Source organism: Heterocephalus glaber, unplaced genomic scaffold (assembly GCF_053883595.1).
Source record: "Heterocephalus glaber isolate CG9 unplaced genomic scaffold, H.glaber_assembly_v1.0 deba00001497, whole genome shotgun sequence".
NCBI classification, from domain to species: Eukaryota; Metazoa; Chordata; class Mammalia; order Rodentia; family Bathyergidae; genus Heterocephalus; species Heterocephalus glaber.
This window is the reverse complement of record NW_028258320.1, coordinates 28,341,023-28,364,953: the sequence shown is the minus strand read 5'-3', so window position 1 is coordinate 28,364,953 and position 23,931 is coordinate 28,341,023. Positions and strand designations below refer to the sequence as shown.

At 37.0% G+C, this 23,931-nt stretch overlaps 1 protein-coding gene and 1 long non-coding RNA gene across 11 annotated transcripts in view; one reads left to right on the top strand and one right to left on the bottom strand.

Moving 5' to 3' along the window:
- Bicc1 (BicC family RNA binding protein 1) overlaps positions 1-23,931 on the top strand; it is a 320,644-nt gene that overhangs the window by 212,841 nt on the left and 83,872 nt on the right. The gene's annotated exons all lie outside the window — the stretch shown is intronic.
- LOC106010555 (uncharacterized) lies at positions 62-23,297 on the bottom strand. The gene is made up of 5 exons (XR_001184316.3): positions 22,922-23,297; positions 14,440-14,519; positions 6,546-6,631; positions 3,720-3,887; positions 62-336 (listed from the first exon to the last, which is right to left on the bottom strand). It is a non-coding gene; the product is annotated as an uncharacterized LOC106010555 (long non-coding RNA).

The following is a 23,931-nucleotide window of genomic DNA, read 5'->3' as shown; positions in this document are numbered from 1 at the left end:
TGGCTACTCTTTCTCCAAGAATAAACAAGAGAATCATCAAAATTCCATGAGATTTTATTTTTGGTTGCATTCCATGAGAACAAATGGATATCTTAGCATAAAATCTTAGGATAAAAATATTATAAAAGATTTACTTTATTTTTTCCAAGAAAAACATTTTGTTGAGGCCACCAGCATTACATGTCCATAGTAGATTAAGTTAGCAAAGACCTTTATCATAGCAGTACCTAAAGTGCAGATGGCAGAGAGAGCATGGCATGACATGCTGGGCCAAAGTGTTTCCAGTGGTTCCAGCCTGTTAGTGGAGTAGAGGTTATTTTAGTAAGTCACAAATGGCTGTAAAATAGAAAAAGAAAACAGAGTGTAAGGATATTGTGATACTGTATTAGTGAGAGTTTATTATATAATGAGACTTTGTGTGTATATGCACATACACACACATATTACTAGATCTTGATATAACACAGGTGACAAACAAAAACTGTAGAACTAGGGTAGGTAGTCAGTTCTCCAGAGGGTAAAGAGCACACAAATTTTGTTAATCACTGCATCCTAGTACTATAACCAGTACATGGCACTTAGTAAATATTTGTAGATTGAGCTGTCAACTTAATCGTGGTTATGGTGGAACTACTCATATACATGGTAATCTCTATCCTTAAGGTGTCTAGCATAGGAACAAGATTTAGAATCACAGCCTTCACATAGAATTGGCAATCACTTATGAGTAATATCTTTCCTGTAGACCCCTCAAGTGAACGATTATGGGACATAGTTGTGGTTAAGCCTTCTTTAGTGGTCTGGAAGTCCTTATGAAGGAATTGGAAAGAAACAAAGAAAATGACATGATTGTTGTCATTCAGTTGTCCCTGAAATTCTGTTGCTATTCTTAATAGGCATAGTTGAAATATCAGTACCATATTTTATTAACGATTGGGGCCAAGCACTTTGCTCAGTATTTTACATACATAATGTTAAATCTTGTGTAATTTTCAGAGCAACCTGATGTGTTAGGTGCTGGCATTCTCTTTTTTTCAGATAAAGAACCTAAAATACACAAAGATAGAATAACTTTTCCATAGTTTTACAGTTAACTAGCAGGTGCTAAGCTTGAATTCAGGTCTGTCTGTATGTAGAGACCCAAGTCCTAATCACTGAATTCCAGTTGTTTTTATACCCACACCCAGGTGAGATAATACTTTTCCTGGTGCTTTTCCTTACTGTGAGGTGTTCTGTGATGTTGTATTCCTTCAGTGACTATTGATATTTGTAACTGATCATAAGCAGCTCAGCTTCATAATGCCTCCATCCTTGGAAATTATAGAGACTTAAAGATGGGCTGATATTAGCATGTCCTTATCATAGTTTATACCTCCACTTCCAGATTTTATAGTTAAAAACATGAAAACACTCATAGGTATGCACACCTTAAAAATGTCTTTGAATTTTAGCTTGGTATTTCATGTGTTATTTGCTTAGGAAGACAGTTTTTGACTTCTTCTTAAACTAAACAATTTCTAAAAGATGAATTTGGAAGAATATGTTATAAATTTCTTGAGTTTTGTTTGTTGCTTTAAGTCTTCGAAAACAGTATCTAACATCTATCCAGGGACCCTTCTATTTCTTCTGGGGAGAACGATTTTACACTTAGCATTTTTATGTATATTATATAGGTGCTTAATTATTATTTTGTGAATGCTAATTGGGAGCCAAGAGTAGAAATCCAGCCAAAGAACTGAGTAAATTGTATGGAGAGAGATCATGATCTAAGTAGTCTCTCTCAGAGAACAGAAACTGTGACCATTTCTAGTTCTTTAAGTTCCCAATATCTTTAAACATTAAAAGGCTGATAAAAATGAATGTATATTTTAAATATTCAATTTGTTAGTGTGTATCTTTCTACATGTAGAATCTCATTTGTAGATAGTTTCAGACATGCACATTTGAGGACTTTTCCAGATATATGTGTACAAACAAAATACACACCATTTTAGAGGTGAGACTAAAATGCTATGTGAGCTATTATTAAGAGGGAGCACTGGGCTGGGGATGTAACGCAATGGCACTGCACCTGCCTGACAAGCACAAGGTCCTGAGTTTGAGCCCCAGTATAAAAAAAAAAGAAAGAAAGAAAGACAAAAGAGCACCTGAGCTTGGGTTCATTTCTTGTTGTGTAGCTGGTTTTTATTTCTTTTATTCTGAATGTCCCAAGTATTGAAAAATGTTTTCGGGAAGATATTTCCTATTAACTTAGTAGGGAAGCAGATTTAGTGTTGAGTAGAAAAGTAAGAAATTAAGTTAAAAAATTGAAAGCACTGACAGAAAAGTAAACATGCCAGACACTAGGAGAAAATATTTGCAAAAGACATATATGATAAAGGACTGTTAGCCAAAATATACAAAGAATTCTTAAAACTCAATGACAAGGAAATGAACAACTCAAAAAGTGGGCAAAAGATCACCAGAGAAGGTATACAGATAAATAAGTATATGAGAAAATGTTCAACATCATACATTGGTACCTTGATACTTGTTATTAACTGGTTCCTGGAGATGTGACAAGTACCCCAAAACAGCAAGTACCAAACAAATTGTTTTGGCTGGAAAGGACAGTGAGTCGTAAGGCAATTGACAGGTTCTAGCTTGCGTATCAAGTACTAAACAAACCATGAGTATTGAATGAGTATGAGAATTTTCATGTCAGAGTATGTCAAGTACCGAATTAGATGAGTTTCAAAGCAGCCAAGGCATGACTGTATCATTAGAGAATTACAAATGAGACAAGGAGATACCATTATCTGCTTATTAGAATGGCTGCAGTCTGAAACACTGACAACATCAAATGCTGGTGATGATGTGGAACAACAGGAATTCTCATTCATTGTTGATAGACTACAAAATGGTACAGTCCCTTTGGAACAGTTGCTAGTTGCTTACAAAGCCAAATATTAATCTTAACAAATGATCCAGCAATCGTATATCTTGCTGTTACCCAAATGAGTTGAAAACTCATTTATAGACAAAAACCTCCATGTAGATGTTTATGGCAGCTATATTTATAATTACTAAATTTTGGAAACCACCAAGATGTCCTTCAGTATCTAAATGGATAGATGTGGAACACACAGTGGAATAGTGCTGAGTACTAAAAAGTAATTAGCTGCCAGTCCATTAAAAGAGATATAGAAACCTTAAATGTGTGTTACTCTGTGAATGAAGTCCATCTGAAAAGGACACAGGACTGTGTGATTGAACTGTATCACATTCTAGAAAAAGGAAAACTATGGAGACAGTGAAAAAATCAGCATTTGCCAGGGATTTAAGAGAAGGGATGAATAGGTAAGTAGAGAGGATTTTGGGGTTAGTGAAATTATTCTTTCTGATCTCTAATGGTAGGTACCTGTCACAATTCATGGAACAGGCTTTGAAGTTGATGTGATGGGGAAGGTTGTGCCTGTGTGTAGGGAGGGGCATATGAACATTCTGTGCTTTCCACTGAGTTTTGCTGTGGGACTGAAATTTGAAAAAGTCTCTTGATTGACACTTTCATTACCATTTTAAAGGATGTTATATGTGAAGATATTGTGATTAATAACTTTTTAATGTGTAAATTTAAAAGTACCATGAACCCTTTAAAAAATCAAAGTTTGGTTTAAAAGAAGTAAAAATAAATGAGAAAGATGGCTAAGTTAAATAGTAAAACACACCCTGCTACTCACCCAGAGGTGAGTGGACCAGGTCTCAGCCCGCCTTCCTCTGAGCTGCTGTCTTCCTTTTTGGGGAGTCGCCTCCTCCCTCTCTTGTTTCCTGAACAGAGGCCTTTATATCGCCTGGCCTCTAATGGGGAAAATGTCACCAAGGATCCCTTCCATCTGCAGTTCTCTTTTCTGTTTAATTATGAAGAAAAAGGGAGAAATTGTGCTAAATATGTTACCTGTGTTATTTCTTTAATCCTTACAATAACCCTGTTTAATAAATATTATTTTCTCCACTATATATACTAAAAATTGATTCTGAGAGATGATATGACTTTTTCCAAGGTCATACACAGTGATTGAGTTAAGATATAAATCTTAATTTCATGGTTTGAGGTGTTTTCTTCTGCTCCTTAAACATACACATGCTACTAATGATATTAGTAATAATGTTGGGTCCCCTAAGGTATGAAGATTCATAGCACATTCATTGGAGAGAGCTCAGACTTAAAATATTTCTTCTTTAGGAAGAAAGGCAGTCCTGGGTAATGCCCATCCAGGTTTTAGAAATTTGCAGGTGACTTCCGGTTTTATCCAGGTGTAGTGGCACAAGTTACTTATAATCCTGGCACTTGGGAGACTGTGGCAGGAGGATTGCCAAGAATTTGAGGCCAGCCTGGGCTACTGCATACAGTGAGTTCAAGACCAGCCTAAACTGTATAGACAGAGCCTGTCTCAAAAAAAAAAATTAAAATAATGTGAAAAAGAAGTTTGCTGGATATTTGTTTTTAAATTTTTTTAGTCTAGATTTATTTTATCATTTTTTATACTTTTCTCTCTTTCCTTTTCTCTACTTTTTTGAGACCTCTTAATGATTTTTCTGATTTATATACTTTCATCTAGAGCCTCAGTTCTCAACCTGGAATGATTTTACCCCTGTGGGGGACATTTGGCTGTGTTTGGCAGACCTGCTGGCTCTCTGGTTTATGCTGCCTGTCTTCTTTTCCTCTTTGCCAGAATATGTAGTTGTGATAGCTGTGGCAGTTTCTAAGATTTCTCACCATATTTGAAGACCCAGTGGTGCTATAAGTGCCTGTCTTGGCCTGGAAATAGGCAGCACATTTTGATGATTTTCCAAACCATGTGTGGTCTTTTCCTAGTTTTTCTCTGCGCTGTCAGTCATGGCATTGCTGGGCAGAATTTAGTGACATTTATTAGGCATGTCAGTAGCAATTAAATTATTTTCATGAATGCTTTTTGCAGTTGCACATGTTACTAAGCTACCATGTAATGTTTCTCATTAGCTAAAAAAATAAATTATAGTGGCATCTTCATTTCTTCCAATGCCCTTTTTTGACCATTAAAGCTTAGCTTGAGGCTTATTACTACATTTTTATACAAACCTTGATTCTAAGAGACATTTTTATTAAAAGATATTAAAGAGATGTCAGGAATGAGGAGGTACATTCCCCTTATATCTTATTACCAGAAATTACTCTTGAAGCAAAACAAGTCCTGCCTGAAATAAAAATAAGATGAAAACACAGCATATATGTGCCTTTGGCTATTTGATATGTACAAATAGTTAAGATTATTGTCTTACAAAAATGGACTCATTTTACACACACATTTCTGCAATTGGATATGCCTTGTACAAACTAATTAGAAAGCATCCATATATAACTACATAAACAATCCATTTTTTTTTTAGTGGTTTGAAATGTATGTATGTGGGGTGTGGTTATATAATGTATTTCAGGAAATCTATTTTGATAAACATTGGGTTGACTTTTCTCTATGAAGAATTTCAAATTTATTTGCCTATTTATATATATTTTGTTGCAAAAATTCTTATCAGTAGAATTCTTAGGTGACAGGATATGAGCCAACAGTAGCATTTTTTTTTAGGATTGTCCCTGTGTCCTCTCACATAACTGTTGAGCTCAGCGTGCAGGGACCTAACTCCGGTAAGAGAACCAACTATTCCTTCTTCTCTTTGCCAATACTATGCTTTCCATCTTTAGCTAAATAGTGAAAAGTAACCACTCTGTCACATGCCCTTCAAGGCTTAAGAATAGAAAAGTTGAGTATTTTCCACCTACTCATGGAACATTTATTTATATTCCTCTTTGAATTCTTTGTCCCACCTTTTCTTGATTTATTCTTATCCTTTCCATGTTATAGTGGCTCTCCATCTACTTTCTAGTGAAATAAATAAATAAGTTATCTTTTCTACTCAAAAGTTTAAGTTTTCTTTCTCTATTTTTATTACCCAAACTACTTGTTTATCATCATTGATATTTATTTACAAGAAATTTATGTATTATTCTATTTCAAATTAGAAATAAATTCACCTTAATAATAATAATGTGTTAATTTTTTAAAGATTATAAAAAGTATGAATTAACTTTAGAGAATTGGATTTCTGAAGTGAATTATCTATTGATTAGATCTTCAATTTTAATAGCATGTAAATGTGTGTGTGTTTTATCAAGATATGAGAAATAGCTATAATATTGTGCAAGAGTCATCCAGTTTTAAAATTTTCTTGGTATAACAGAAAGGAGATCCAATAAATTGTTTGGCTTTATTTCTACGTATTGAGCTTATGTTCTTTATTTTAGTGGAAAAAGTTTCTGAATTTTTTCATATCTCTTATATTCAAGGAAAAGATGTATAATTTAATACATTATTTTAAGTTGACTTACATTCTGTTTTTGCCCTGTCTCTATTTCTAGAATGAGTAAAGTTATTTACTCTGGTGTAATTTGCTTCCATTTCACCTCTCCGTTTCCTTAAAAGATAGAAACCACTGACTGTGCTGGGCTATTTGAGTAGTACTCCCCTTACCTTATTTTTGTGTGGTCCATTCTCTTCCTCAAATCTGACACAGCACTGGGGAGACCTGATTTATTTCACATAGTTTGGAAGTGTTCCTGAATCCAGGAAAGTGAAGGAGGAGAAAGAAAAGAGGCTTTTCAGTCACCAGAGATGTAAATGTTTGAGGCAAAACAATATAGCTCAATTTTCTTGGCTTTTATAATGAAATTAAATATTCCCACCTAATCTTCATGGGTTTCCTTCTAAAGTAAATATCTAATTGATTTTTTATACCATGAGCAATATGCATACCTATAAAATATGGTATGGTATCTGAAACTTTATTAAATTTAATTGAAAGCTGTTTTTGAGTGCTTTGAGTAAACTGTGTTCCAGCAATATCAATTGGTGTTTTATTCCCAAACCAGTTGTGCCAGTTCACACCTTTACCTAACTGTGTCTGCTGCATAAGGGCCTTTCCCACCCTCCTTATCCCAACTGATCACCTCCTAGTTGTGCTTTCGCATCCATCTCAGGTGACAGTTCTTCCTGGAAAGCTTTGCTCATGCTTCCTGGTGGAGTTTAATGCACAGTCCTGCATTAACTCAGTTTCTTATAAGTACTTACATTTTGTTGTGAGCATTCACATTTGTAGTAGTCTAGACCTTGCCTTTCCTTCTGAACATAGAGCCAGTGGACCAACATATCTTACCCCTTCTATGTACATGGTGCCTTCCAAAAAGTTGGAATGATAAATTATGAGTTAAAGTTTATATTATCATTAGGTTAAGGATAAATTGAAATTAATTGAACAGTGATTCAAGTTATTCTGGTATATATTTTGAATAACTTTTGAAAAAGTGAGATGACACTAGCAGATGACAGGCTGCAGTGTTCTCAACAGAACATAAATACCTCTTGAAGAGCAAAATTAGACAAGGCTGCTTTTTGAGTATATCTAAAACAAGTCAGATGCAAGGGCACTTGCTTCTCACAAAAGTGACTAAACATCTCCTCTCTGATGACCTATATGAGTGCTTTCTGCTGCTGTGTCCGCCATGACTTCAACTCAGCTTTACTCCTCTATACTCAAGATTAAATTTGCCGGGATAATCAATGAATTGCTCCAGCTGTCTGACACTCTCAACCCAAACCTGGCCACTACTTTCTTAAGCCCTCTTTGGAGTCACCAAAAACAGATGCAAGTTGTATATTGAGCATCTGCCAGTTTCTTTTTCAGATACTCCAGTTCTGTTGGTATACTCTCTTGCTTACAGCTGTGACGTAAAGAAACCAACCTGTTTTCTCATTGTGTGTACCTGGTGGTCTTTGGTGAGTGGGTGCTGTAGTGAGTGTTGGTCTCATTCTCTGACCTTTGCATACGTAGTGTTTGGGGTTGCCCTACTCACTATAAACACATTGTTAAAAATGGAATAGTTTGCCATCAAGTGTAGGGTGGTTGAGAGGAAGAGGAGAAGGGTGCAAGTCACAGACAAGGAAAATACTTTTGGGCTTTGGTAGTTTTAGGTGTGGATCTCTGAAGAGTGATGAGAATTTGAATAAAGGAAGCAGTGGGACATTCTGTGTGGGAAAGACATAAAGCTAAGAGAGATCATTGTATGTTGCAGGAAGAGAAAAGACAGGTAAAAAGGAAAATACTGGAAGAGTTGATGGCCAGTAATGTTGGGTCATGAGGCCAGTGACTTCTTGAGAACTTCATTCATCCTGTTGACAGTGGAAAATGTTGGAAATAAGAGTAAGAGAACAGTGAATAACAGAAAGTAGTTAAATCCTGTAAGATGAATATAGTAGATCATATTTGACAACAGGGAGATCAGGAAGATTTCTGAAAAGCTGATTAGCAGGTCACAGCAACTTGATAAAAAGTAAGGTGGTTGGCTGCTGTAGTGGATGCTGTTGATTTGGCCTTGGCCAGCCTTTTAGCCCGCTTGCACTCTGTGCAAGCACTCTTGCACTCCATGCACTCTGGCAGCTTCCCACCTTTAGTTGCTGGGTCCCTGGTGATGTATCCATACACTGTGACAATTCTGTGGGAACAGAGCTGCCTAAAAGTATCTGATGATACCAGTGGTTGAACTATTCCATGGGCAGCCTTCATCCAGTGAAAGACTAAAGCCAGAAAATAAATGCCTCATTTCCCCTCTTCTTTGTGGGACAATTCTGAGGCACATTATTCAAGTCTCGTCAGAGTATCCTGGAGGGGATTGAGCCCAGCAGTGACTGTTTCATTCCACTCCCTTCATTAGTTTTCCTTTGTCATCAGTCATACTTTCCTCACTGCCTGACTTACCCTCCCTGGGGCCATCTTCCAAATAAACTATCCCAGATAACCCAAACTAATTGAAGTTCTTGTCTCAAGGTCTTTTTGAGGGAACCCAAAGTAAGATGCGTATCATGAATAACTAGGATAATCATTGTTCCATAAAAAAATGGATCTGGCATTCTTTCCCTGGTTAATAATAACTTGTCTAGTGAAATGACTACAGTTACCTCCAGTGTATTTTATATATCACTGCAGAAGTACAGTGAAATGATTTAGAGTTCATGGCTCATTTTGAGGAGAAAAAAAGTGCTCCAGGCCATCTGTGAAAGTATTATAATGATCCCAAGTGGAACATAGGCACTTGAAGCAGTTTCCAGGCACATTAGATTGTTGTCAACAAATAAAAAAAATACAGTATGGGGAGAAGCAAAAAGAGAGAAGGAGTGTAGAAACCCATGATTTTAGCAGGTAAGGAAAAAGAATTTCAGCCTGCATTAGCTGTGAACTCCTTTGTATGGGTGTCATCCAGGTGGTTTAGTATTCCCCGGCCATTGGCGGTTATGTTGTGGTTCTTGCCAGTTTAAGGAGCAATGATGATCAATTACAGGGGAAAGGACACAGCCTTAAGATCATTGCTGTCAACTTGTACTCTCCTGAAAGCCATGGTCTAGCGACTTGAGCCAAGTTAGGAAAAATATTTTTGTTACTAACAATATAGTCGTTAAGTGTGCTCCGTGGGGATTCTGAAATATTTACTTGACAGTAATAAGCATTCGTATTTCATTCTGCTATTTTCCCTCATGATCACATTAGCATTTACATCTTTGAAAACTCAGCACTTAATGGAATTTTATAGACAAATGGCAAGAAAATTTCTTGTAATTAAAGGAAGCAGTGAATCTGTCCGGTTTCCACGAGCAATCATACCTGAGTTTCTTCAGCATTTGGAAATGACGCATGGCTGAAAAGATGCCTGCTCTGGGGTGGTCTTGTCCATTACAGTGTCTTAGGAAATACAGCCCTACTTCTGCTTAGCCTGTGTTCTATATTGGACCTTATTCTAGAAGAGAAGGAATAACTTCACTGTTTTCATTTTCTTCTAAAAGCTATTAGATAGTCTTAAGTTATAATGAATTTAAAACACATTGTTTGTTTCCATTTAATACATTTTGGAGAGTTTATCTGTGTTATCACTTAGTTATGTTTTCATCTGTGATGTGAATTAAGCAGTAAAATAATAAAACATGTTTGAATTCTTCTGAGGAAAATGTATTTTTATTCAGAAAATATTCACCTCCACTGTGTAAAACATATACAATAAAATTAAGTCATAATCATATCAGTGACCTTTGAGAGAGCAGTTTCATAAGTAATAGGATCTAGAAAGCAATAATTAGGAAAGAAAGACTCAGCAACTATTATATAAGGGCACCTCTTGGTGAAGAGAAACAGTAATAGATGAGGTAGTTGCTTGATGCAACCGTGAGTTGAGGTAAAATGAGTTTTATTTTATTACTTTGTTTTTACTTTTCCTGTAAAAGTAGAGGTCTCTTGAATGAGCTTTTAGGCTGAGAAAATATAGAAAACACAGATTGACACCAGAGGAAGCAGTTAGCCTGGAGGATACCCACTTGCAGAGGCAGATTTAAAATGACAGGTGTTGGGGCAGGGATTAACTAGGTTTGGACTGTTCACCTCACTTTGTGAGTCCTTCCACATTTTAGTGCAATAACTGATTTCAATTTATAGACCTCATTAGACTTTGCTAGGTATGGTCACAGTCCTAATGACTGAGGCTGTTGATTCTGCCAGACACATGCCCAGTAAAATATTTGGTTTGTAGCAAGTCTGCGATAAATGTTTATTAAAATTGGATTGAACATACTTTCCTAAGTGGACGAGAGAAGAGTAAAGATTATGTTAGATTTGAGAAAAAGGGAAGAAAATTTAGTGTCCCTCCACTTTTCTCAGTCTATTTGGAGATAAAGTCATCTCCTATGAGAATAAGGGGATGGTTTGGGATCTTGAAACTGCAGAAGCTTTAGGACAGCTGCTTCTGGGAAATGCAGTAGAGATGAGTAGAAACTTGCCACACTGGACTGTGTGTCTAGCTGAGGCTGCTGCTATGAATTTATGGCTGAGTTTCTTAGGACAGTTATATGTGAAGAAAGCCTAAGCAGTGGGCTTTAGGGCATTTGTGGAAAAGTTTAATGGTTAAGGTGAGAGTTCTGATGGCACAGGAGAAATGAAGTTGACAGGGATTGGGAGTCATAATAACTTAGGGAATCTGTATGGGTGAAGGTATTCAAGACTCGCTTTGGTAAGAGGTTGTATCCACAGAAGGAACTAACAGCTTAGAAGTCTAAGAGGTAAAGTGATCTGATTTGTGATGAGGTCCAATTTATGGCTGGGTTTGTGTGTGGCTAGTGGATAATTGGTTTCATAATTAAATGATTCTCTGCATCTTTAGGAGTGTTTAACAGAATAAAATTGGATTCTCTAAGCAAGCAAACCAAAACTTGTTAGAGTTAAAACCATGTGAGATGGAAACAGTGTCAATGTGACTCTAGTTTATGTATGTGATTTTAGGACTTAGAGCAGACAAGCTAATGTTCCTTTAGTAATTGAGTTTCATGTATGGAAGAATGCCTTATGTAACAGCCCATCAGTGCTTTTGCTAGCCAGTTTTGAAATGTTACATGTGCAAACACCTCATAACTTATGCATGTCTTCCAGTGAGAATTACATCACGGGTTGAAAGAAAGTAAATGCATTCATGATTTTTAGATGTTACATAATCTTGGATCTTCATAACTGCCTACTTACATAAGCTGTAGTTATAATCTCATGGCTTTTACAAAGGCAGAAATGAAATTATGCTTACAGATATTCAGTGCAAACCTGAAAGAGCTGTGCATGGACATAGGATTTTGTAAATGCACAAATATCTTAGGTACAGGAGTCAATTTGACCATCTCTCTACTTTTCCCCCTCCCCCAGCCTCAGTGAACATCTAGGTCACTTTTCAGCTCCAGATAATCAAGTTTATGATCTGTGCAATCCCAGAGCTATATATAGAATTCCATGGAGTCCCAGGAATGGTCTTTATCCTCCCAGCCATTCCTTCTATTCCTGGCCTTTGACTCTATCTCAGTAGCCTTCTATGCTCAGTCTTACCTCACCCCTAAAAACCCCTGAATCTGAACTGGGATGCTATATGGGCAAGATCTGTTGGTGACTGCAAGGATGTGTAGATTTTGACTTACGGACTGGAACTTGTCTGCTCAAAGCCCTGAGTGCTTCTTTTTGGGAAAGCAGATAAAGTACCTTCAAGTCTTGGTTCTCCTTGACTTTCAGTTCCTCACTGGGGTTCTGGATCTCCCTTGATGAGGAGAAAATTTAGGGGAGGAAAGCACATAGTCTCTGAGGATCGTGCTGCCTCTCTTGTCCATCTGTTCCCTCTTTTGACTGCCCCCTGTCTCATTTGGTAAGTCTGATGCAAGTTTAAGCTGGATTACTGTACCTCCCTTACAAATACACATAAAATTTGCTCATATGCCTCATCATTTGCAGTGATAACCTGGAATTTCCTGTAACATTTGTAGCATTTGGGTTTTAGACTTATCCAGTCACTTCTGCCTTATTTAAAATATGACTTAGTTTCCCATTCTGTGCTCATTATTAATGCAAGACTTGTAAGAAGCACAGTCTTTCCTTTTGGAATTTCCTCCCACAGACATCATTCATACAAGGCCTGTACATCTGTGGTAGACTCAAATCGGTAAGAATGCTGTGAGGTCCTGCTAATCTTATTCTTTCCACCAATGACATTTCACATGTGACAGTCTTCAGCTTGCCACAGTCCATAACTCCAGGATTTGCTCAATCGTAATTCAGCAAACATTTTAGAACACCAGATCTTTCTCTGCCTCCATCTTGACCTCTGTCTCCATTTGTGACTTTTTAAACTGTGGATGATCCACTCTGTTCTGGTTTGTGAAGTTACTACTGTCTTTTTCACCTACAAGTCTTTAAGAGGGAGAGGGGGAAGAACTGTGGATGTGTTCTACCACTAAGGTAAATACATCTGAGAAGGCAAAAAATAGATATTTGTCAAATTAAGCATCATGTGTCTTCTTGTGGATTTGCCTGTACAAATCCACATGGTTCACTAGCCTTCTTGAATTTCCAGATTCTGGACTTATGGACCCGTGTCTAGTCCAAGATACTTTCTTGGCTGCTTGTCTTGTTAAACTGCCTAGATTTTTGGTCTTAATACTATAAATATGACACTATCTGAGGGAGACATTCTGTAAGCTCTGGGTTTCAATTCATGTTTTCAGGCAAATAGCAATAATTTGTGTGTGTGTGTGTGTGTGTGTTGGTGGTAGTGGTGGTACTGAGAATTGAAACCAGAGCCTTCACACTGAGCTATATCCCCAGCTCTTTGCAAAATTTTGTGACAAGGTTTATTTAAGTCCCTATGCCCAGGCTGGGCTCAAACTTTCAATCCACCTGCCATAGTCTCTGAGAGTGCTGGGATTACAGAAGTGTGCCACCACACCAGGCATGGGAACATGGTTTTATATTCTTCTGATTAATGTTCCTTAGCAATTTTGTGGAATATGATTGTGTACTTCTTATATACAGATGCTCTTTCTAATTGGGGGATGCCTAGACCAAACTTCATGTTGATTGTTAATGCCATTTTTACTTGATTATTTGAAAGCTTTCTTAGTTATCTTTCCTATATCCTTAAGGGATTAGATTCTATTTCTTGTGTAATATAATGTTAATTAGACTTAAAATATTCAGTGATCTCACCAACTCTTCCCATTAAAATTAAGTCTTTGGGCATGGTGGTACATGCCTGTAATCTTAGCATTCTGAGGGGCTGAGGCAGGAAGATCCAGCTGGGGCAATTCAGTGACTTAGGAGATCCTATAGCAAAATAATAGAAAGAAGAATGAGGATATAACTCAGTGCAGAGGCCTTGAGTTCCACCCCCAGTACCATAATCAATCAATCAAAAAAGTAAAGGATCAGATAAGTGTTTCTTTTTCAACCTATATAAGATGATTAACAGTAGATTTAAAATTTTAACCCTTTTCAGTAGAAATAATAGTAATTACTGTAATTTATTATTATAGCCCCTATCTACCCAGGCATTGGATTGTATGTGTTTTACAGTTCATCTCATCTCAAATGCAGAAACAGAGGTTTAGAGAAATTAAAGAGCTTTGTATGTTTATACAACTTGATGTCCTGGCTGGGACTGACATCTGCCCTTCATGCAGCCCATCCTGTTCCTAGAGCCCAACAAGCCTCTAGACTAGCACTTGACAGTGACATTGTAGTTTCCAGTACCATGGGTGTTTTGAGTACCTTAATGATTAATTTTTCTGATCTTGGCAGATATTTTTTATTACATGTCACATGCACAAATACAAAACAGCCATTTAGTACCAATATTGTGCCTGTGAAATCAATTGTTTGCTTTTTCTTTTGGAATGACTAGAATTGGCCTTTTTTTTGTTTCAGTGTGATCAGTTAAAAATACACATCTATTAGATGCCTCTTAAGATTGAATACTCAGATGATGGGAAATCTTTTAATCTATGTATAAAGTAAAAAGTTTACCTCAGGGAAAAGCAGATCTTCAGATGGTTATTGTGTAAAATGAAACATTTTCCTCCTGGAATTCAGCAAGACTTTTGAGCCTAGGGGGAAGAGTGGGTAGGAGATAGAAGAAACATGCAGGAGTTTGTTGAAAAATATAAACAATTATTTAAGAAATAAGCATGAATGCTAATATAACTGATAGTATTTGCCTTTAAAAGATGATGGAATTTAATGTTGCTCTTTTTTTACAAAATCGAATTGAATTTTACTAAGAGAAAATGGAACTTTGTATGGGATAGTAACAAAATAATATATACATGATTGGAATTCTCATTTTAGGCATTTAACTTTCTTTGTGAAATTTTATTGGATTCTGAATTTTATTAGTATCTAAAGTTTCTAACCAAATGGTTACATTAAAAATTATTTTCATACTTCAGAATTATAAGAAGATTCATAGCAAAGTTCTATTTAAAAAATCTCGTTTTGTATTGAAAATATCTTCAAAAGCTGTATTTACATTTACTTAGCAGCAAACCTGAATAATATCAGTTAATGGTTTCTTAATAATTATTTGATACTATTAAGCATTATTTTTAATACTATTAATACATATGGTGAACAATATATGTATCTTTTAATCAGGGGTTGCTAAAATAAACAACTTTTTAATCACCTGTGATTTTTTCACTATTTTCTATGACTCTTTCAGAATAGGATGTTATGAAACAACTTAGATTACTGCTCAGAGAACATATTGGTACAACACTAGAAGAATAATTCCAGGCACAATATTTATAGTAGATTTAGATGGGATTTATGCTTGGAAGTGGTATTGGTAGGAACCAAATCTTACTAGAATAGTGAAGAAGCATGATTTCTTGCTGATGCTGTTACTGGAGCTCATCTCTTGATGACCTGCTTACTTAACTTCTGAGATGCCCCTAAAACCTGGTAAATTGCATGCTAATAGCCCACGGAAGATGATGCATGATCAGTCAGCCTATATCATGAATGCATGTCTGGCTGGGCTTGCTCATCATGGAGGTGCTTTTTTTACTGAGAGGTTCTTTCACTCTATTAAGGTAGTAGTGAGGAGCATGGTGGCTTGATCCAGAGCTTCATATGATGACCTCTTGGGTCAGCTACTTAATAGCTGTGATACCACAAACAGGTTATTACTTCTCACTGTCATCATTTCAGATTCCTCATCTGTAAAATGGGAATACAGGCAGTAGCCACCTCTTAATCTGTAATGATTTTCTGCCATAGTATAACTTCTTCCATCTGTGAGAAAAGCCTGTGACTGTTGTCACTAATGTGCACAGGAGTCTGGAAGAAAATGAGGGTGATTTTAGCATGTAGTTTATGGTGTACTTCATCATCTGCCATCCTGCTTCGGATCATCGGCAATGAAGAGACAGTGACATTCCCTCTCTGTGACTGGCCAGCTTGGCAAGGATTTTAGGTCAATATTTCCATCCAGGTGCCAATATTCAATTAAACTCTTCAGAGTCTGTGATTATTATGATAACACTGTTCATTTTGGGAAATTTTGAAAAATACTTTCTAGTTAGAATGAAACTGTGGGTGTGTTTTAACTGTGGTCTTCAGCTATAAATTCCTGAAATGCTGACATAGTTGAATTTATTTCTGTTTTAAACATAACCACTAACATTTCCAAGCATCCATATGGACTCGATAAATATTTTGCTTCTGCTTACTGTATATGTCCACTGGATGAAGAGGAATGACTATGATTTGGGTGTTCTCGAACATTTTTCTTCATTTAGCTTGATGCTAAAGTGGATTGGAAATACTTCTTTGTCATGATAATATCAGGGTTTCAAAATTATGTTTGGATTTTCAGGAAATTGGTGGTAACTTTATATTAGCTGAAGAAAGTGAATTTTTAAATTCTCAGCGAAGAGGCAAATGATCCATTTTTTCATAGGAAAAACTTTTTCAAGTGAATCTGCTGCCAAGTTCTCTACAATGGCTTCTGGTGTTACTTGACCTTTTGGCACATCAAGAAATTGTTTTCTTTGTCAAAATATTAAATCACTTTTTGAGGAGGGCTGGGTATATAAGGTATGTAGAAAGAGCAGCAAAGACAATCAGCCACGTGTATTTCCACATCTGCAGGCAGATTTAATTTCTGTAACTGTCTGTCAAGCAAATCTTATGTAATGAACTTTCTTTTGCTCACTAGCTGCCATAGAAATTCTAGTTCTCCAGGAAATAAATCACAGTGGTCTTTCTGACAAAGATGGACAGTGAAAAATTGTGCCAGGATATAGTTATGTCCACACTTACCTAGAAATGATTTGCCATTTTTTCCTTTTTATAAGAAAGAACATTTACTAAAAGTTTTTCCAAACATGCATTATCTATGATACAGTATATGGACTATGTTCTGTTCATAGTTCTTTCTGTACTGTAGCAGGGCACTACTACTCAGAACATGTGGTCTTCTGTGTAGATGCCACAGCCAGGGGTTATTTTACTTCTCTCAGTTTTGCCACTAGGAATATCCATCTTCTCCTCATTTGCTCCCTAATCAGTGGAGGGCATCTTTGATTGCAACATGCCACACACTGTTAAAGTCTTTTAATGCCAGCCAAGGATTACACAGCATTTTGTAGGATATTTTTTGTTGCATGCTTGCATGTGCATTTATAGCCATCTAATGAAGGGATTAACGTTATACTTAACAAATGTGTTAACCAAGGTAGGAAAACAACTACAAAGTAAACATTTTTTGAAAGCCTGCTGAATCTCAGTCACTGTACTAGAAAGCAGCCACTCTGCCAGGTAAGGATTACTGTCCCCATTTATTATTGGGAACTGAAACTTAACGGTGTTTGGGGGAAGTTCTTCAGCTAATAGGTGGCGATGCCCCTATTGTGAGTCTAAAGCCCAAATGCCACACCAGCCACCTCTATTCAAGGTCATCACTAAATAGTATTGAGATACAAAGAAATTCACAAAATTCTAATCTATACCTCAAAATATTATGAGGTCACTGAATTAATGTTGATATTTCATATTTCATAGGTACTGACCCTATTCTTAACCCGATCCCCCAATCTATGGCCCCATTCAGCATTCCCATGTCAGACGCTAAAGCCACAATCCCAGGAGTTAGCCTGGACCTCTCTCTTTGACCCACTACCTTTGACCAGTTACAAAGTAGCACTGATTCTCTTTGTTAAGCATCACTGTCAGGTGGAAGACTACCTCGGAAAAAAGCAGGGCAGGGGCAATGCAGCCCATAGTTCAAGTCTGACCTTTGTGAAAGGACAGGTATGTGTTGGGACAGGCAGTGGCTGGAGCTAGAAGAAGTCAGAAGAGCCTCAGACTGATACAGATCTGATGGCCTCAGCTGGCCCAACAGGACCTCTCGAGCAAAAATGGCTCATTAGAAGAATCCCATCTGGGGCAGAAATGACAAGATCCCGATACACTGGTGTTTAGTCATTGGTTGGAACTGCTTGGGAGGAGAACATGGCCTGGGCTTGAAAGCTGGGTCAGATTTTAAGGTGCTGAAGCCAGAGATGGTCCAGTTCAAGCACTGTTGTCTTACAGAAGATCCAAACAGCATCCCCAGTGCCCACCACAAATACTACAGTCTGTCGCCTTGTCCCACCTCCCTCACCCACATCCAAATCAGCCATCTCTCTCTGTCGCTCACATGGACTCCAGGACTGTGGCTGGCTTCCAGTCTTTCCAAAATGACTGCACTACAGCATTTTGTTTTGCTGTTTTTAAAAAGTAGCTTTGTAGAACAAATACAGAGGTATTAAGAAGTTGCTTCTTCCTGACCAGGTATGTCTAGCGGTAAGACTACCATTTAAAAATGGATTTATACAAGTCACATTGCATAAATTATCTTTGGCAGAAATAAGACTTATTTGTTAACATAGTATACAGAACTGGTAAACCAAGAAATAGAGTCCCCAAAAAGTTTATAAAAAAATATCAAATGAAGGCAACAGGAAGAGATTTTCAGTAAATTTTCTGTGTTGTGACATATATTATGTGTGATATATTAATGTTGCAGGGTCTTATTTAGTATGAAAAGATTTTTTTCTTTTTTCCTTTCCATTTATTTTTGTTATTATGCTTTCACCCAAAAAAAAAAGCTACTGTATGACAGTAGGACATGGGATATATTTTATCTTCAGTTTCAGTGTTTCCATATAAGAATTTTTTCATGAACACTGTCCTCATCCTCTGGTCTTACCAACCTAGTCTTCAAACATCACAGTAGCTGTATGACAGCCTAAGCCAAATGGCCACGAGTCCACACGCTAAAACACAGTAATATATCAGACTTTCAAGATAATTTCTTTTCCATAAAAAAGCTTCAGGAGTTCCATCCTGATGCTCACTGTATCTCAGGGCTTGAGGAAGAATTCGATACTGCATGGTTAGTTTTTCCTGACATTTCTTTGTATTCTGCCATCCTTTTGGGGATGCCACCCATAATGTTGTAGTTGGTTGAAGTCCAGATAGAGTCCTGAATGAGCTGATCTCTGACTACTTTTTAGTTTATTATCCCAACTTACATCAGCTCCCACCCACGCTGGTAAGAGACTTGAGAGGGATTTTATTGTGCAGGTTTTTGCTGAGGAGTGAATGCCCTGGGGCCAACACCTGAGGGAAAAAAGACTTGGGCAAGGGAGAAGCTCAGCTTCAAAGAAGCCTGGTCCCAAGGCGGGCCTTAGAGCTGGGAGGCCCATCAGAGCTGGCTCAGGTTGGGGCGAGGGGCCAGGCTTTTGTATCCTCAAGTGTAATGGTCACCAAGTGCCTCTGACAGGAGATGTAAGCAGGCAGGGCAGTTTTTGTCAGCACAGGAAATCCTCAGAGGAGGCTCACAGTTGAGGGAGAGGGTGGCAGTGGCCGCAGGTGTCTAGAGTGAGTCCTTTCATCCTGAAGGAGGAATCTGGTTCACTTTTACCACACAGCACTGTACTCGCTTTTCCCCAGCCTTGGCCAACTTTCCCCTGAAGCCTACAGGCTTTCCTTAGTATTATTTCTTTTACCTGGAAAATTCTTGTTTGTCATTTAACCTCACTCTCTCTTTAACTCCTGTTTCAAAACGTTCACCAGTCTAAATTTCTTGTTAGGAGATTCCCAAGCACCCTGCATTTCTTCTGTTTTGCTTCACACTTCTATTTGTTTGTTTATCATTTTACTCCTTATGTGATCCAATGCTACAGGAGACCTGACCTTGGTGTGTCTTAGTGTTTCCCCAGTAGGTGGTGTAAGTTCTATAATAGGCATCCAGCAAATAGCTCTGACTCACTAAAATGAAAGGGTGCTATAATTCTTGCTGTTATTTTGTCAAATGTTCCCTTTCATAAAAAAAAAAACATAGAGAATATGCACTACTCTGCTTACATCTGCTACTGCTTTCCTCTGGTACTATATGGAATATAGCATGGTATATTTTCTTGCACTTCCTATTGTGAAAAAACCAAGCACCAAATAACTGAGGTGAGTTATCATAGAGGTGAAACTGTTGGTCAGCCTGGAGTAAATTTCCATACAATTTGAGACACTATAATGCTGTTTTTTGGCTGGATATTGCTAAGACTTACTAAAGCATATTTAGAAAATATAAACAGCAAACAAACCTTAAAAATATTTATTTTCATTGTTAAAATCCATGAATAAAAATAAACATGTATTTATAAAGTAGCTAAATTCCAGGACATTGTATGATACAGAATTCTTGTGTTGCCAAAATATTTATTAAAGGATAGTACTCTTTGTGTACAGTTATTCAATACTAGAGAGACAGTTAAGCTTAGTAGTACCAGGGAAATTTAAGTCCAGGTTGCTTATGTTTAGCAAGAATGAGAAACATTGATTGGATTGAATAAGAACATAGAGCTAGATTTATTAAATCTTGCTTTAATATTTTTATACATTCCTTCCAGATCCACTTCCTAGGAGTTCAGTAATTCCTGCATGCAAGATTTTTCTGTCCTTTGTTCGTTTTTGTGCTGTTATATATAAACTTTAGCTGAACAGATTCTTTAGTTGTTAGAATTGGTATAACTTGAATTTGTAGTTCTGTCAAATTAAAAAACATATATATAGTGCTACCTTGGTTCACGAACTTGATTCTTTCCATGATTCTGGTCACAAACTGAATTCAATGAGAACCAAATCAAATTTCCTCATAAGGTCAACTTTGAACCTAACCAGTGATTTTGACATATGAAAATTTGGCATTTATCCCTAAATGAGGAAATACTTTTCATCATTTCATTTAGCACTCTGGGAGATGATATATAAATCTTAAGTGAATAGATCATGTTAAATTTTCCCTGGTCAGTCCAGGTGTGGCGGTATACACCTGTAATCCCAGCACTCGGGAGGTTGAGGCAGGAGGATCACTGAGTTCCAGGCCAGGCTGGGCTACATAGTGAGTTCAAGGTCAGCCTGATTGACATAGCAAAACCCTACCTCAAAAAAAAAAATTTCCCTAGTCAAAGAAGATTGCCTCTTTGAATTTGTCAATCTAAGCAAGACTCTTACTTGCTCTGCGATGCTCATTCAGTTGGTTAGCTTTTTGGTAATATATTTTCCCATATGGAATGTGTACATGGACTGGGGGAATCAGAAGGTCTAGATTTGAGCCCTCACCTAATGGGTTTTCTTAATTTCTTTGATCTACTTTCTTACCTGAAAACCAGGACTAATGACTCCTAGTTCATGATATAGCTACAGATTTAAACACAAAGATCCAAGCCAATGCCCGGAGTTGTCCTGGTATTAGGCTGTCAGCAAATGGTAGCTATTATTATGACCAGTGCCTGAAAATAGCATATGTTTTTATTCCCCAATTTCAAAGTTAATTTTTAAAATGAAAGCTTATTTCCCCATTGAATTCTAAAAGTTTTTCACATGTGTAAAAAACCCTTATAATTTAGAGATTATATTTTGGAAACTTATGAGAGTCTTAAAGAAACCCTTATGACATTTAAAAGCTGTCAAGACATACCATCAGGTATTTCGAAATGAGAGCAGGTCTGATTCATTTGGGTACATTGGGTGGTTTCTGAATTGATTAGATTGTGCTGAGGCTTTTTTTTCTCATATTTTTCTGGATCTGATTATCTTGGTGTGTATTTACATGTGTATTAGTCAAGAGAAAGTATTGAGTGGCTGACATTTTGGTAAAAAACACTTTGTAGGAATTAATGATTTATAAATTTTAGATCTTTTCATTTTTATTCCAAAGTTTTAATAGCTCCCTAGGACAAAGTCGAGAACAAAGCACCATGGATGTCCGCAGGAGAGGTGACTCACTCCCTCTGGAAGACACATAAGTGACATTTGAGTTAGCTTTGAAGGATGAACTGTTCACCAGATGGAGAAAGGGACTGGTGTAAGGTGGCTCTTACAGACCAAGGGAGTGATGTGAAGAATCAGACCTCTGAAAGTGCATGTATTTCATTAATGATCATAATTCAGCTGCTGGGGCCATGAGAAATTTCATTGCAAAAGCTGTCTCAGAACTGTGCGAGAGTGTCCTCAAAAGCAGAGGCATGGTCAAGATGCTAGAGAAGGATTTGGGACTGAATTGAGAAGGGCATGCATCCCAAAGAATTAGTTCTTTGCCTGGAAGGCAAGGTTCTGGGCGGAGGATCACTGAGGAGAGCAGAGAGTAGATGAGTTGTTACAAGGGGCTCATCCTGATCCAGGCAAGAGCCTGGTGATGGGTGAGTGAAGTATTAGGCAATAGAATGGATTGGCAGGAGAAGGGATTTGAATTAATATTTAAGGGATTGTAAATGATATAACATAAGCTTCAGTCTCATGATAGTCCGTGAGATAGGTCAGTATTTTACAATTGATTTTTGGTTTTTAGAAGAAACATTTGTATATTTGCTTTAAAAGTGATTCTGTAAGTTAAAGAAGTTTAGCAAGGAGTAGATAAAACAGTGGGGTTGTTTTGCTTTAATCATATCACTTCTTGTAACTCTTAGTTTGGTTATATGTTTTTGTGAATTCCCAAGAGAGAACTATAGAATAATATATTTAAAAACCTCTTTATGAGTTGAAGCTTAAATTTTTATTTCAAAGAAATTTCTTCTAAGACATGTTATTGAGAGAGGTTTTAAATCCTCACACTTCAAACTGGGAAATTTAGAGTTAATAAGATTGAATATCTTCCTCAAGAATTGTATAGCTTGTAACAAGCCCTTTATATCTCATCCCATACTTTTTCCCAGGTGTGGTGGTGCATGCCTGTATTCCTAGCACTTGGGAGACTGAGGCAAGAGGATTGCCATGAGTTCCAGGCCAGGCTGTGTAGATACAGTGAGTTCATGGACAGCCTGAACTCAAAGTGAGACCTGGTCTCCAAAAACCTAGATAGATAGATGATAGATGATAGATAGGTAGGTAGGTAGGTAGACAGACAGACAGACAGACAGACAGACAGACAGATAGGCAGGCAGGCAGATAGACTGACTCATACCTTTAATTTTCCGTGATTTTGTTTGACTGTTGAAGTTGCTCAGTCTAGCTTTTGAGGCTGGGAGACGATCAGGCTTCAGGTCTGAGTGGCCTTCCTTGATGCTGGCACTTTGAACTTCCATGAGGCCTGTGAGTGAAGAAGCAGTTTTGGTTTTGTTTTGTACACGTGGATTGGAATGGGTAAGCATTTGAGCTTTGGACTTACTGCATTTGAGGTATTTGGAAAAAATGTCTAGTCGGTAGCTAAACACCCAAAAATGAAAAGTGTATTTTTGGATTTGACAGAACTGTTATAAAATGGGCCATTAAAGTTTCGACATTCACTTTTATTGTGGCTTTAAAAAAAGTTTCTAAGTTGGTACTCAAAATGCCAAAGTAGTCACTTTGAACACTTTTGGTTTTTTCCTAAGTGCAATTATTACTTCATGCCCTCCTTGGGGGAAATATTTCTAATCATTTCATTTAGAAAGAATTATATTCTGTGGTTTGTGTAGAATATTTTAAGGATTTCTTGACATGAGTAAGTGTCCACAAGAATTAATATATTTTAATTTTCAAGTTGTTTAATTCTCATTTTAATGCTCAAGTTGTCCATTTGTGACATTAGATTGTATGTATGATTAAGTTTTTTTTATTCTAATAGTACATCTGATACTGCTTTGGCTTGATCTGCTTAAAGGTTTATATTTCAGCATTATTAAATATTGGTTGATTGAATTTAATATTCTTTAATTTTCTACCATTTATTACATTACCATTTTTGTCATCCAGGTTACTGGGGAACTAGCTATTAGATTATAAGCCATCGCTCCCTTCTTAAATGATCAATATTATAGAGAAGTTGTGGACCCCTGAATACTTTAAGAGGCATAAAATAAATGTCAATAGGAATATGAGTAAAATAGTTATATAAATGCACCTTTACCAGGTGGGGACTGGTCATACTTTTATAGATGATGGTTCAGAGGCAAATTGGGGGAGTGTTGTGAGGGAAGGGCAGAAAACACACAA